The sequence below is a fragment of the Notamacropus eugenii genome, chromosome 7 (assembly GCF_028372415.1).
Source record: "Notamacropus eugenii isolate mMacEug1 chromosome 7, mMacEug1.pri_v2, whole genome shotgun sequence".
Classification (NCBI taxonomy): domain Eukaryota; kingdom Metazoa; phylum Chordata; class Mammalia; order Diprotodontia; family Macropodidae; genus Notamacropus; species Notamacropus eugenii.
This window is the reverse complement of record NC_092878.1, coordinates 148,795,301-148,809,944: the sequence shown is the minus strand read 5'-3', so window position 1 is coordinate 148,809,944 and position 14,644 is coordinate 148,795,301. Positions and strand designations below refer to the sequence as shown.

The following is a 14,644-nucleotide window of genomic DNA, read 5'->3' as shown; positions in this document are numbered from 1 at the left end:
ATGCCAACTTTACTGGATCGAAGAATAGCCATTGGACAGTAAGGTGGAAGAAGACTGGAAAGGTAGGAGGAGGCTAGGTTAGGAGGGGCCTTGAATAACAAGCAGAAGATTTACATTGGATTCTGGAGGCAAGAGGGAATCATTGGAGTTTATTGAGTGGGGAGGGGGTGGCATGATGAGACATGGACTTTAGGAAAATCAATTAACTTCTGTCTGCCTTAGTTTCCTCATCTATAAAATGGGGATGACAACACCTACTCCTACCTCCCCATCCCCATTGTCCTGAGGAACTGATGAGATATTTGTAAAACACTTTGCAAACCTTAATGTACCATGTAAAGGCTAACTGCAACTATTTTCATTTAGACATTTCAAAGAATTATTGTGAGATGTGGTCCACAGGCTTCACCACACGGCTGCCAGAATCCCAGTCCTCAGGCTGTTCTGAAAAGTGTGAAACACAGCATGGACCCTCCAACTCAGCTGTTGTGTTTGTGGGGTAACTTACCAAACTGCTTCTTTTCTTTCTTTTTTCAGTCTTTGTTATGAGAAAAGGCTTGATGGTTCAGGGAAAAAGAAAGGAGATATTAGAAAATCATGGTGACATGAAAATCAAAGAGAGATGGATAGATATAGATAAATACACATGTATACATTTATATGTTTTATAGCATCTTATATACATTATAATGTGAGTATATAGACATGTGTGTATGTGTATACATATATACACCTGCATATATCCTTACATATACATACGTACATATAAACATACCTACATGTATACACATAAGTGTGTGTGCATTTGCGTGTGCGTGTGTGTGTGTGTGTGTGTGTGTGTGTGTGTGTGTGTGTGTAGTGTATCCTGCCACCAAGTAAGGAACTTGCCTACTTCTCTCTGACTTTCTATTTGGTTCACTGTACCACAAGACTTAGGAACAGGTTGCTGCATCAATCAGGAAGATTCTGGACTTCCCAGATGAAAGCTGAAATGGGGTCTTCTATCCTCACCCCCTTCCTCTTTATGAACAGGGAATCCTGGTTGGCATTCTGCAGTACGAATTTAGGAGAGCCTTGGAGTAGTTCCCCTAGACAGGCAAAGATCTATCTGAATTCAGCCAGCTTTCAGGGAGAGCACAGGAATTTCTCCTTCAATGAGCCAAGTGCTCTGCCTTCCAGCCCAGCTAGGCAGAAAGATGAGGTGACTAGGAGCATTTAAGTACAATAAAGACTTATGGATGTGACGGACGCTGTGCTAAGCATTGAAGATTCAAATATGAGAGAACATTCTTGTCCTCAAAGGGGGAAATAGCACACGAGAGAGAGATCAAAGCAGAGAACTGGTAAACGCACCAAGGCAAGGAGGCTTGACATCAACATCAGAAGTACAGCCAGTTGGGTCAGCCAGGGCCCTTCCCCAAAATGGAGGCCCCTGGGAGGAACTCACCAATGGAAGCAGAGGCCCAGCATGGCGTCGGAATATTCCACTATAAGAATTTGCAAAGGTCAGCAGCAGAAAGTCAGTAGTACAGTCAGGAGGAGAATGAAGAATACTTAATAAAGGTTCTTTCTTTCTTTTGTTTATTCATGTAGCTCAAACCTTTTATTTTCTAATGAGAAACTGAGATATAAGGAAGTTCAGTGATTTGCTTAGGGTCACACAGCCAGAAAGTATCAAAAGGGAGACTTGTACCCAGGTCTCTCAAGGGGGAGACTTGTACCCAGGTCTTCCTGGCTGCAGAACCAGGTCTGTAGTCGAATAGACACTGTAAAGGACGTGTATGACCAGAGAAGGTGGGCTGGTCATAATCCTGCGTAGGGAGAGTAAGACATAATAGCTTAGATGAATCAAATGTTGCCGTGACATCTATGAAATATTAAAAAACCTTCAAGGAAGGTCTCCAAGGCATTGAGTGGATTTTGCACTGATGATTTATAGGAGGATCGAATTAAGAATCACCTAAGGTGAGACATCGTGGATGGATTGAGATTGGTAAGATTCACATTCACGAGATCAAGAATACAAGGGAGAAGCTCAGCCAATAATCCTTGTACTACCTAACTCAAAATGAGGTGAGAGAAAAATGTTTTGGAAACATGCATCATTATCTGCCTAGTAATACAAAGGTGATAACAGATCTATCCAAAGTGGGGAGAAGGACGGTAGTCACTTGAGTTCATTGGGTTCCCCTGTTGCATTATGATAAAAGCTGCCGTTTTGTGGTTCATTAGTAGTGACAAAAACTGATGTCTATTGGTGTGATCCTAGTTTTTTGCCAAGTGGCTTATGGCTTTTAGTCATACTAAAAATTCTAATAGGCATTTCAAGTTTGTACGGCATGCACAGCCCGGTTCACTGGTGGGGCAAGATGCCTGGTGTAAAATTCCCCTGCTAAATTAGAAGCAGATTCCTCTCCCTTGCAGGGGTGAATTTTCCACACAAAGATATCTGGGGGATTATTATATCGATGCCAAGGATGGCACCCGCACCTGCTGATCACAGTAACAACATAGAATTGGGACCATTCCAGGGCTATATGGTCTCCGCTTTCCTATCTCCCTCTCATACTGGAGCACAGCTGTTTAAAACATTCCATTCCTTTCCATCCCTAAGCCTTTGGGATGATTCTATCTGTGGCTCAGAAACTCCTGCCAGAAAGCCCACATAGCTTCAACCTGAAAATGGAACAATGTTGCCCTCTGGTGTTACTAAAGCAGAAGGACCTTCTCTTTATACAGTTGGTGATGGATTGAATAGGTTGACCAAAGACACTTTTAACGTACTTAAAGTCAAAGGGGAAGGGGAAAAGGGTTTCTATGTGTTTCCTTTGCCAGCCATTGTCTTGGAGAAATCTCTTTTGTCAAGAATGTCAGGGTAATACTCAGAGTAGAAAACCTGGGTTCTAGTTCAGACTCCCCCCCCCAACCCCACTATTAATATGACTTTGGTTAAGTCATTTCTAAGCCTCAGTTTCCCCAATTGTAAAAGGAGGATATTGGCTCCTGCCTAGAGGACTCTGGCATGACAACACTACTGTCTTCTTTCACTCTTAAGTCAGGGTGACAAAGTCAAATCAGATGCTTAATGACTACTTATGAAGCCTCCTTAAGGGTACCATGCAGACTGCCGCAACTTGGATTCACATTCTAGTGCCTCACGTTGAAGGTGGAGATAGTAATGGGAATGTAGGAAGCAAACAAGCATTAATTAAGTGCTTACCATATACCAGGCATTGTGCTAAGTGCCTTACAAATGTGTTATTTAATTTTTATAACAACCCTGGGAGTACCCTAGGTACTCTTGTTATCCCATTTTACAGATGAGGAAACTGAAGTTAAGCAGCATTCCTGACTCAGTGCCCAATGCTTACCCACCACACCACCTAACTGTCTACAGGGCGATTGTGGCTTTTCTTTTTTTGACACAAGGAGGAGCCAGAAGCAGTTACTGTGCCCACAATCTTCACTTCCTTCTCCCTGCACCCCATTTAGTTCCTTGTGTTTATCTCTGCTCTAGTGCTGGACAAAGCACAGCTTCAGCTGATCCTTTAAATAGCCCCTCAGCACCAGCTGTCTTTTCTTTTCCTTTTCTTGAAGGCAACAAAGTTGATACCACTGTCAGTAAGAAAAATCTGCTGACCTTTTGACTTTAAATACCCCAGCAGACCAGCTGTCTTCCATATATAGACCATACATGAACCGAGTTAAAGCTTCTGTGGCTGCTTAGCCGAATACATCACTACCAGATTGTCAGAGATTTAACCCCATGCTTCCTGGATCTGCTGATAGAGATAAATTATTAATTCAGTTTACTATAATTTAGGTGTAAAGCATTTACTAACCAGACTGAATTTTCTCTATTCCCTGCTTGGTTGACAATCAGTTACCTTCATAACTGTACAGGACAGCGGATAAAAATAATTTGAAAACTGAAAGGCAGATGAGTTCTATGGTATATGTATATGTGCATAGTTCCAATAGTCTCACAATATCTGCGGCTGCAAAAGCTTTGCTCATTTGAAGAGAATTTTTTTTGGAACAAACCTCCCAGAAGCCTATGCATAGGAACCCCAAAAGTGATACTGTCACCCAGCACAAACTCTGGGTAGGTACACTTCTGAAGATTGGAGTTTAAAAGATTGATAATAAAAATATTTTAGCAGCACTTTTTGTAGGAGAAAAAACTGGAAACCCGAGATGGTCATCACTTGGGGAATGGTTACATGAACTGTAGCACCCATAGGAAAATAAGAGGATATTACTGTACCCAGAGAAATGATGAATGAAGTATTCAGGGATATATTACAGGAATGGATACAAAGGGAAGTGCAGCACTGCAACAATGCAAGAAGGAAAGAAATTTTTTTTTTAAAACTGAATGTAATTATTCTTTTCTTTTCAAAGTTGAAGAAATTGCATTTAATTTTTTAACATTTCTTTTTTAATTTATGGAATAAAACAAGAAGTTCTATAATATAGTACAATAAAAAAAGATGATTATACATGAAACTGCAAATCTTGTGTAAACTTACTATTCTTGTCAAATATATAATAATATTATCGTATAAATTTCATGCTTTGTAATTATAATGATGAAATTTGACATTGAAAATAAGTTGAGAAAATGCATTTCTTGCCATCTTCAAATGTAGAGGACTATGGGTGTGGAACATTCCACACACCATCGAACTTGGTTGATAAGAACAGTTTTCTGAACTTCATTCTGTGTTTTTGATTTTTTGTTAAAAGGCATGGCTTTTTGAGTACAGTAGAAAGTAAGTATAAATTTGGAAATTAAATTGATGTAAAATAAAAGATAACCAACCCCCAAAACGAATTCATTATCTCCATTCTCCAAGACTTCCCTTCCCCTCTTCCTAACTTTCCTATCGTCAGTGAGGATACCACCATCCTCAACATCACCCACGTTCCCAATCTAGATGCCTCTTTGATTCCTCATTCTCTCTCAGCCTCTACATCTAATCAGTTGTCACATCCTGCTGATTCTATCTTTGTAACATCTCTTGTATAGGCTCCCTTCTCACTACCAACATCCCTGGTGCAAATCCTCATCACCTCCCACACCTAAATTATGGCAATAGTTCACTGGTTGATTTCCCTATTTCAAGTCTCTGGTCTCTGTAATCTCCCTTCCACTCAGCTACCAAAAGTGATTTTCCTAAAGTGCAGGGCTGACAATGTCTCTCCCTTCCTATTCAAAAAACTCCCTATCACTTCCACAATCAAATATGAAATGCTTCATGAACTGGCCCCCTCCAGTCTTCTTCTATCCCCATACTCTGTGAACCGGGGACACTAGCATACACGCCATTCCTTGCATAAGACTCCATCTCCTGACTGGGATTATCACTGGCTGTCCCCATGCATGGAACGTTCTCCCTCCTCAGCTCCATCTTCTGCCTTTCCTGATTTCTTTCAAGTCCAAGATAAAATCCAACTTTCTACAAGAAGCCTTTCCTGATCCTTCCTAAAACTCGAACCTTCTCTCTGTGGTTATCTCCAATTCATCCTATAAGTATCTTCTGTACATAGTGGTTTGCATATGTCTCACCCTTTTGACTGGGAGCTCCCTAATAGCAAGACTGCTTTGGTTTTTCATTGTATCCCTGGCACCTGGCATATAGTAGGTGCCAATAAATAATAAATTACATATTGTTATAAATTATGTAATATATGATAACACAAATATACTGTATGTAACATAAATAATATTATTATAACTTATAATAATAAATGCTTGCCAGCTTTAATTTGGCTGAAAAAATACCTATGTAATCCCTAGCTGCTACAAGGCAAGGTTTGGCTGTATAAGGGAAACAAAATAAGAGACATGAATTTTTCTCTCCTTTCTCTGCTCTCATTAGAAGTTCAGCTGCAAGACTGCACTTCCAAGAAAGAATGGCCGTTCTCACAGGACATACCTTTCCTCCCTGTAGGTAGCCTTGACCTTCACGTCAAAGGCTGCAGTCTTTCCGTGAGGCACCCAAATACTTGCCTCTTATTATAATAATGATTTGTTTTGGCCCAGGGCTAAAATGGGTCTCTCTGCTACTAAGGAACTAATAAAATGATTAATAAACATCACCATAAGGTTCTCCCACAATTAGCCTGCCCCCAGATAGGAGTCCCTGGAATTTTGAATCAAGGTCTAATTCTCTGACCTAATTTTATTATGTGTAAACCAAAGTATTTGTTGGTATCCTCCCTTTGCCCTTAATTTATAGACATGCAGTTACAATAAATTGTAGTTTTTCTATAAAGGGAAAATGCTTTCACAGACAAATTAAATCAAGTAAATAAAGGATAGTATCAGCAAAACAAATGCACATATTTTCAAACATTTTAACATCTGACATATATGTCTCTTTCTATACCTCTAGTCCACCACCTTTTTGTCAAGAGGAAGGAAGCATGATTCACCATCAATGTATCATTTCTGGTTTGATTTTGAATTCTCTATGCGAGATGGTGGTGAGTTACCTTTCCACCTCTGTCCTGAGACATGCTCTCCAAAGTCATATAGGCATTAATTAAATTAACTGGCTCTAAAATGTGGACTCTGTAGTTTAAAAAGAGATTTTATTTCCTCTAAGCTTCAAAGACAATCTAGCCCAATCTTATTTTATAGTTGAAGAAGATAGTACTTTACTACAAGGCTGTAATCATCAAAATAATTTAACATTAGACAAGAGAGGGGTTAATCAGTGGAACAGATCAGGTACAAAAAAACAGACACAAACAAGCACCACAGCCAGGTGTTTGATCTCACTATTGGGGCAAAATGTCACTCAACAAAAAAGGCTGAGAAAACTGAAAGAAATATGATGGAAACAAGGTATAGACCAGTACCTCACACCACATACCAAGACAAGCTCCAAATCGGTACATGATTTAGACATGAAGGGTGATACCATAAACAAATTAAACAAGCATGGAAGAAAGTACCTGTCAGATTGATGAAAAGGGGAAGAGGTGGGTTTTTAAAATATTTTATCTTTTTCCTAATAATATGCAAAAATTATTTTTAACATTAATTTTTTAAAATGTTAAGTTCCAGGGGCAGCTAGGTGGCATGGTGAATAGAACACTGACCCTGGAGTCAAGAGAACTCTGAGTTCAAATCCAGCCTCAGACACTTGATAATTACTAGCTGTGTGACCGTAGGCAAGTCACTTAACCCCAATTGCCTTGCCTTCCCCACTCCAAAAAAAATGTTAAGCTCCAAATCCTCTCCCTCCCTCTTTTCCTTCCCTCTCCTTTCTCTGAGACAGTAAACAATAAACAATTTGATATCAATTTGATATAGGTTATATATGTATGATCATGAAAACATTTCTATATTCATCATGTAGTTTAAAAAGGCACAGACCAACACACACACACACACACACACACACACACACACACACACACAAATAATGAAAGTGAAAAAGAGTATGTTTTGACCAACATTCAGACTCCATGAGTTCTCTCTCTGGGGGGTGGATAACATTTTTCATCATGAGTCCTTTGGAATTGTCTTGGATCATTGTATGGTGGAGAAGAGCCAAGTCATTTACAGCTGATCATTATACAACATTGTTGCTATTGTGTATAATGTCCTCCTGGTTCTGCTCACTTCATTTTGCATCCATCGAAAGGGGAAGAGTTAATGACCAAGCCATAGACAGTCAATAAACGTTAAGTACAGTCTTATGAACAACAAAATAGAACACTAGACGTGCTTTTTGATACCCATGATCCCTCAAACTTCTTTAAAAACAGAAACTATGCACCAAAGACAAAGCAACCTCAATCATCTCTGTGGTCTAGGACACCCATGAATCCAAGAGGTTTAAGAAAACAACCACCAAACAAGTTCACTGAGCTGACGCCAAGTTCACTGAGCTCCCCTCCCCTATCTCCCATGCTCCTGGTAATGAGGGAGGCCACACCAGCAGAACCAAGGCCCTTACACATAGTCTTATGACAAAACCCACCCCCTCACCCACTCATCTTTCTCTGCTTTCATTGCCATAGAAACCCGGGCTCCAGATTGCAGACTTTGAGTTAGTACTATGGCAGACCTCCCTGAAGCATTAGCACTGAAAAGCTATAAACTGCCTGTGCTGGGTCAGAGAACTGAGAAAGATAGGGAACAAGTCAGGACACCAGGACAGGACATCCTGTGGGGTGAGGTGGGTAGCACTCTTCTAAGCCTGAGGGATATAGCACAGCTTCCAGCTGCTGCCAGTTCTGACTGCCCAATCACTTGGATTCATGCACAACATAGAAGGAGGGTGAGAGTCTTTTGAGATCCAACCTCGAAGGAAATGACTAACAAAGGGGACACAGTCAAGAAGTGAATAGGGGAAAATCAGGGAGAAAAGATTAAAATTACCAAAGATCTGGGGGAAAAATTCAAAGACCTTGAATATAAATAGATAAAATCAGCAGAAAAAACATGCACAAGAGAAAGAAATATGGCCTTCAGGATCTAGTAAACTAGTTCAAGCCTCTATGTGAGTTCGTCCTTCATTGCCAAAGAAGACCGTGCCATCAGAGAAATGATGACATGACTTGCACTTGACTTTGTTTTGAGTGAGGGAGGGCTGTGCAGGTCACCAGCCTCACTTTTCCTCCAGAGCCATCTGAATCCAGTGACCAGATATTCATCAGGATGACTGGAGATGACCCAGGATGAGGCAACTGGGGTTAAGTGACTTCCCCAAGGTCACACAGCTAGTGCGTGTCAAGTGTCTGAGGTGAGATTTGAACTCAGGTGCTCCTGACTCCTACATTGGTTCTCTATCCACCGCACCACCCAGCTGTTCCAAGCCTCTATGAAGAATTAGCACAAAGGAAAATGATCAGAACATAGAACCACAATATGCTGCTCCTAAGTGGTTCAATTATGAGAATCATGGGACTAGAATTTATAAACTGCACAGACAAAAAAAATAAAACCCAAACTTGTAATCTGTGATGGTGAGTCTCACCAGAGAAACAAAAGTAAGAACACAAATGTACATAAGTGAAGAACCATCTAGACAAAAAAAAGCAAAACATAAGAACATTAAGATATACTCATTATGGAAACAAAAACATACTGATCCTAAAGATGGGATGCGTGGGGACAACCTACTGATCATAGATCTGCCAAAAAACAAAACAGGACAAAAAAACCTTAATATCATTATGCAGGAAGTAATAGAAGAGAAGCTCCTACAACTTCTGAATATAGAAAATAAAATGTCAACTGAAAGAAACCACAGATCTCCTCCAGAAAAACAACAAATAAACTCAGGGTTGCAAACTTGAAGAAACATAGTGGTTAAATGTAACTATTCAATTCAGAAACAAGTTCTGCAAGAGATCAGGAGAAAGACCTTCAAGTGCAAAGGAAAGGAAATTGGAATAATGCAAGGCTATTCTGCACCTGTTATAAAATGTAGAAGGGATTGGAATAATGTGTTCTGAAAAGCAAGGGAACTCAGGATGCAGACCATGGTGACCAGCTCTGAGTATCTGAGCTTAATCACACACAAAAAAAGATGGATGTTCAACACTAAAGAGGCATTTGAAACATTTTTAGAAAGAAAACTAGAACTAAAGTGAATGTGTTTTGAACATCCCAAACAACAGAAATATGGGAGGAGTGAATGAATAAATGCAGTAGACCAAGGCAGCAACAGAAACAAAGCGAGATACTTTCTAAATGTACAGAAGGAGATAAGGGTAAAGCTGGAAGTTTAGTGGAGATAGCATGGGGCATGGGACATTATGGACAGAATCTCCTGACACACTGCCTACAGGTGATTCATTGATTCTGGGAGGATTACACTAAAACATGAAAGGATATATGAAAGGGGAAAGGGAATAGGGAAAGAGAAAAAAATGTGTGACATAGAGTGAAATCAAGGGCTAGAAATGAGGAGGGTGACCCATTGGTTTCAGAAAGAGAAGAGCCTAGAGAGAAGGTGAGGAGGGGAGTAAAGGATTGAAAGGAAGGTGAAGAAGAAAGAAGGCCTTGCTTTAGTGATGGGAGGGGGCTCCACTGATGAATGGTCCTAGGGGTGAAGAGACAAAGGAGATTAGGACTGCGTCCTAGGTACAGCCTGGGGGATTTAGGGTTTAAAAAGTCTACTCATTCTACTTCAAAAACAGGGAAGTTGGAATTCCTGGGGGAGTGGGACTGTATGAATCCTGGTAGAAGATTTTGAGGCAAATAAGGGGGAAAAAAGGTAACCAGGAGAAGATATAGATCAGTGCTTGGTCATATAATCAAGGACATGCTGGAGCAAGGGCCTTATTACCTGCAATAATTGGCATTATTTTGAGGTAAGTCACAAAGGAAAAGTAGAAATCACAGAGCGAGCTCTACAAGGCAGGGGCAGAAACCACCAGGAGTGGAGAGCCTAGAATGGATACTTTGGAAGCTTTGGTAGCATGAGGAATGCAGAGAAAAGAGAAAGTCTAATAACTATAGGGGTCATGAATCAGAGAATGAGGGTCTAGAGTAGAGAAAGGATGGATAATGAAGAAAATGAGAGAAATACTTTTTGGAGAGGTGCTCCCAAAAAATGAAATTTAAAAAAATTAATGAACAGGAATAGTTGAAGGTGAAAATCTGATAGTTATGGTCAGATAAGGGGAATTCAGAATTCTTGAATATGGAGATGGAACATTGATAGCTGTTGGCAAGATCAAGGGTATGCATACCTCTGCATGAGGCTGAGGTGGGGTGAGTCATGGGAAGAGAGTAGGTTGAACCACTGAGGGGTTAGGGTATTTGAAGGACAGCAATGTGTATGTTGATGGTAGGAGTTGGGAAAAGAGAAAAATAGTGAGCCAGGTACTGGATTTCTTGAAGAAAAAACGGGAGTGACCTGTATGTCTACAGGCAACAGCTACCAGAATTTTGATTAAGTGGTAGATATGGATTGCATGACCCTCAAAAGAAAAGAGAAATGGAGGTGAGGGAAGAACCTGAAAGTAAAAACAGGAATGAATAAAAATACTTCAAGGACTGGAAATGGTGGCCAGGTAGGCTGTGTCCTTAGGAAGAACCAGGTCTCAATGATTGCTAGAAGATTGAAGGAATAGGAGAAGAAAAGATTTAGGATGAAGAGAAATTTGTTGCCTATGGAATAGGCATTCCAGAAGGCACAATGAGCAGTTTGGATAGGATTGGAGATCAGGAAGACTGAGGAAGAAAAAAATAAGGAATGGTGATGGGGAACGGGGATGAGGAATGGATGATGACATATATCACTGGGAGGTGTAGAGTATGATCAGGTTTAAGAATATTCATCACCTAGTAGAAAATTCCTGTTTCCAGAGGGGACTGGAGAGCAGGCAGAAGACAAACATAGCACAAGATGGAAGGCACATGGTAAGATGAAAGGGGCCCTTTCACTTCTCTCACCACTGAAGGCTGGAGATGAGACAAGATATGGATGTTCCCACCACTCTGACTTGCCTCTTCACCTTCCTTCAGGGAATAGGTCCAGGAGGAGATAGAAGGCCTGAGATCAGAGAGGTCAGTGTCTTCACACTGGAGTCCCACATTAGGGGAGGTAGGAGATGAAGCTGGCAGGTGGAAGTTGCCCAGGAGGAAGTTGAGTAGGTAATGATAGAAGTCAGCTGGACCTTTATTGCCTTCCCTTAATGGACACACTAAGAAGGCATGTAGTGAGGGGAAGGTCACTTCCTTTTCCCCCTGAGACTAGAGATCAAACCTGTGCAGTAGGAGGTAGAAATCTCACGCAGAGTGAGAAGTCATGTTGGTACAAATGGAAGTCACAGTTGGAGAGGTCCACAGGAAATAAAATGGATAACGATTACATAAAAGGGTTTTGCATAAACACAATCAAAGCAGCTAAAATTAGAAAAAAAGCAGGAAGCTGGGGGGCGGGGAATCTTTGTAGAAAATTTCTCTGATAAAGGTCTTATTTCTAAGATACGTAAGGGGCTAAGTCAAATTTATAATGAGTCATTCTCCAGTTGATAAATGGACAAAGGATATGAATAGCCAGCTTTCAGAGGAAGAAATCCAAACTATCAATAGCTTTGTGAAAAATACTCTAAAACACTAATAATTAGAGTAATGCACATTAAAACAATTTAAAGTCCTGCCTCATAGACTAAGGATGGTAAAGTTCACCAAAAAAGGAAAATGACAAATGCTGCAGCAACTGTGGAATATTAAGATACTTTAATGCACTGTTGGGAGAACCATGAACTGGTCCAGCCATTCTAGACAGCAATTTGGAACTATGCCCAAAAGTCATTAAACTGTGCACATCCTTTTATCCAGTGATACTGCTACTAGGTTTATAGCCCAAAGAGATCAAAGAAAGAGGGAAAGGATTCATGTGGATAAAAATATTCATACAGCTCTATTTGTGGTGGCAAAGACTTGGAAAGTCTTGGGGAATAGTGGAGCAAGTTATGGTTTATGAATGTGATAGAATACTATTGTGCTACAAGAAATAATGAAAGGCTAGTTTGGTTCTTTTCTTAAAACTTGCCCAAAGACTTGATTGACCTAGGAGGCCAATGTATAAGCCATGTCTCCATTGGTATAACTTCCTGGTGGTCTCTGACCATATTGAGATAGTTTCTTGGTAATATTAGGATGTAAAAAGACTCATTCACCTGGAGTCAGAGTCCTTCAGACTTGGTGGATACTCTAAGGCTATCCAAGTAATTCTACCCTACATTGCCTGTGTTTTCATCTCCAGTGCTTAGCATAGTGCCTGGCACATAGCGGGCACTTCATAAATGGCTAATTGACTGCTGACCAGATGAGTTTCCTTTTGGAGGTGAGGCAGGACGTGTCTGCCTAAGCTAAGTGCTGAGGTGTCTTTATTGGATCTTTTTCTGTGCTATGGCTAAGTAAACTTCTTTTTATCAACTGCTAACATGAGTTACAAGTGTCTCATTTCATTACAATATGGAACTAACAGGCCACCTTTCTGCGTCAATTCTGCCAATTAGAATATCCAACATGAAAACTGACTAAAAATTAGAAAGTTAAATGTTCAGCTAGAAGTGAATCAAGAATAAATGTTTTCATGTTCCTAAGCTGTGAGTGTATGGGGGTAGAAGGCTTCTCTCTCTCTCTCTCTCTCTCTCTCTCTCTCTTTCTCTCTCTCTCTCTCTCTCTCTCTCTCTCTCTCTCTCTCTCTCTCTCTCTCTCTCTCTCCTCTCCACAGATAGAGAGATATAGAGACGGATGGATGGATAAAATTTGAAAAATATTAAGAAAACAAAGAGCATCTTTTGACTAAAAAATCTAAAGACCAAAACATAAAGAAGGAATAGGAAGATGAGGAAAGAATTGCTCAGCATTTGAGAGAAAAGAGACAAAAGGTTTTTAATTCCTCCTCTCTTTTATTGATTTTGTGATAAAATAGAGATAGAATGTTGTAGTGCAGACAACTGGGGCAGAGTAGCTGTATTCTATTAACAGAAAAGGAACATTCTGACATCATTGTAGAGGAATCCAACAGAGGTGGGACAATCCAACATTGCTGGAAGTGAGGACAAGGTTTAAAAACTTCAGAAGACCAGCTTCTGTAAGCTGGGATCATTCTTCTTCACACTGCCAGCTGAAGGAAGGAAATGTGGAACAAAGGTGTGGACATCTCAGGGAAAGGAGATTAGAAAGGTCTGAAAGCGGGGGAAGGGTGGGAATGGGTCAAAATAGCATAATATCAAATGAAGTGGGGAGGAAATGGTGAAGATTCAGTATACCACATGCTGGGAAAATAACACATAAAACACAAAAATAAAAACAAGAATAACAATAAAAACGAACAAGGAAAACTCAAGGACTGAGTAACAGGAATATTGTGTATAATAGTAGACCATGATCAAATGCAAATAAGCAAAACAAACTACAGAAATGTGTGCAGACTTAAAAGAAAGGAAATTGTGTGTGTGTGTGTGTGTGTGTGTGTGTGTGTGTGTATGACTGTGCTATGGATGGAAAAAACATTAACTTAATTATAACCTTTAATGAGAATGGATTCAATCCTCTCAATAAAAGAACAGATAAGAGAGGGTTTAATTCCATTTAAGATCAGATAATTTGCAGCATACAAGAAATATATTTTAAAGTATACACAGTGAAAATAAGAGAATGGGACAACATGCATTTGAGTTTAGGCAATTCTTTAAAAAGGCAAAAGTTTTTAACATAATTTCAGCTAAGGCACCATTAAACATTAATAATATTGATAATGTTCATGATTTTGAGTCATTTTCAGTCATGTCTGACTGGGACCCCATTTGGGATTTTTTGGGCAAAGATACTGGAGTAGTTTGCCATTTCCTTTTCCAGCTTGTTTTATGGATAAGGAACTGAAGCAAATGGGGTTAAGTGACTTGCCCAGGGTTACATGACTATAAAGTGTCTGAGGTCAGATTTGAACTATGGAAGATGAGTCTTCCAGGCTTCAGGCTCTACATTCTATGAACTGTGTCACCTAGATAATATTAAAGAGACAAACAGGGAAACTATATTGTGCTTAAAAGTACTGTAGGCAATAAAAAAAAAACCCACTAAAATGTATGTGCTTGAAATTACAAGCTTCAAAGTTCTTAAAAGAAAGGCTAAGAACAAGGACTTTGATAG

General features: G+C 39.9%; 1 long non-coding RNA gene across 1 annotated transcript in view; it reads right to left on the bottom strand.

Moving 5' to 3' along the window:
* LOC140513737 (uncharacterized) overlaps nt 1-14,644 on the bottom strand; it is a 42,427-nt gene that overhangs the window by 25,212 nt on the left and 2,571 nt on the right. The window lies entirely within an intron of this gene.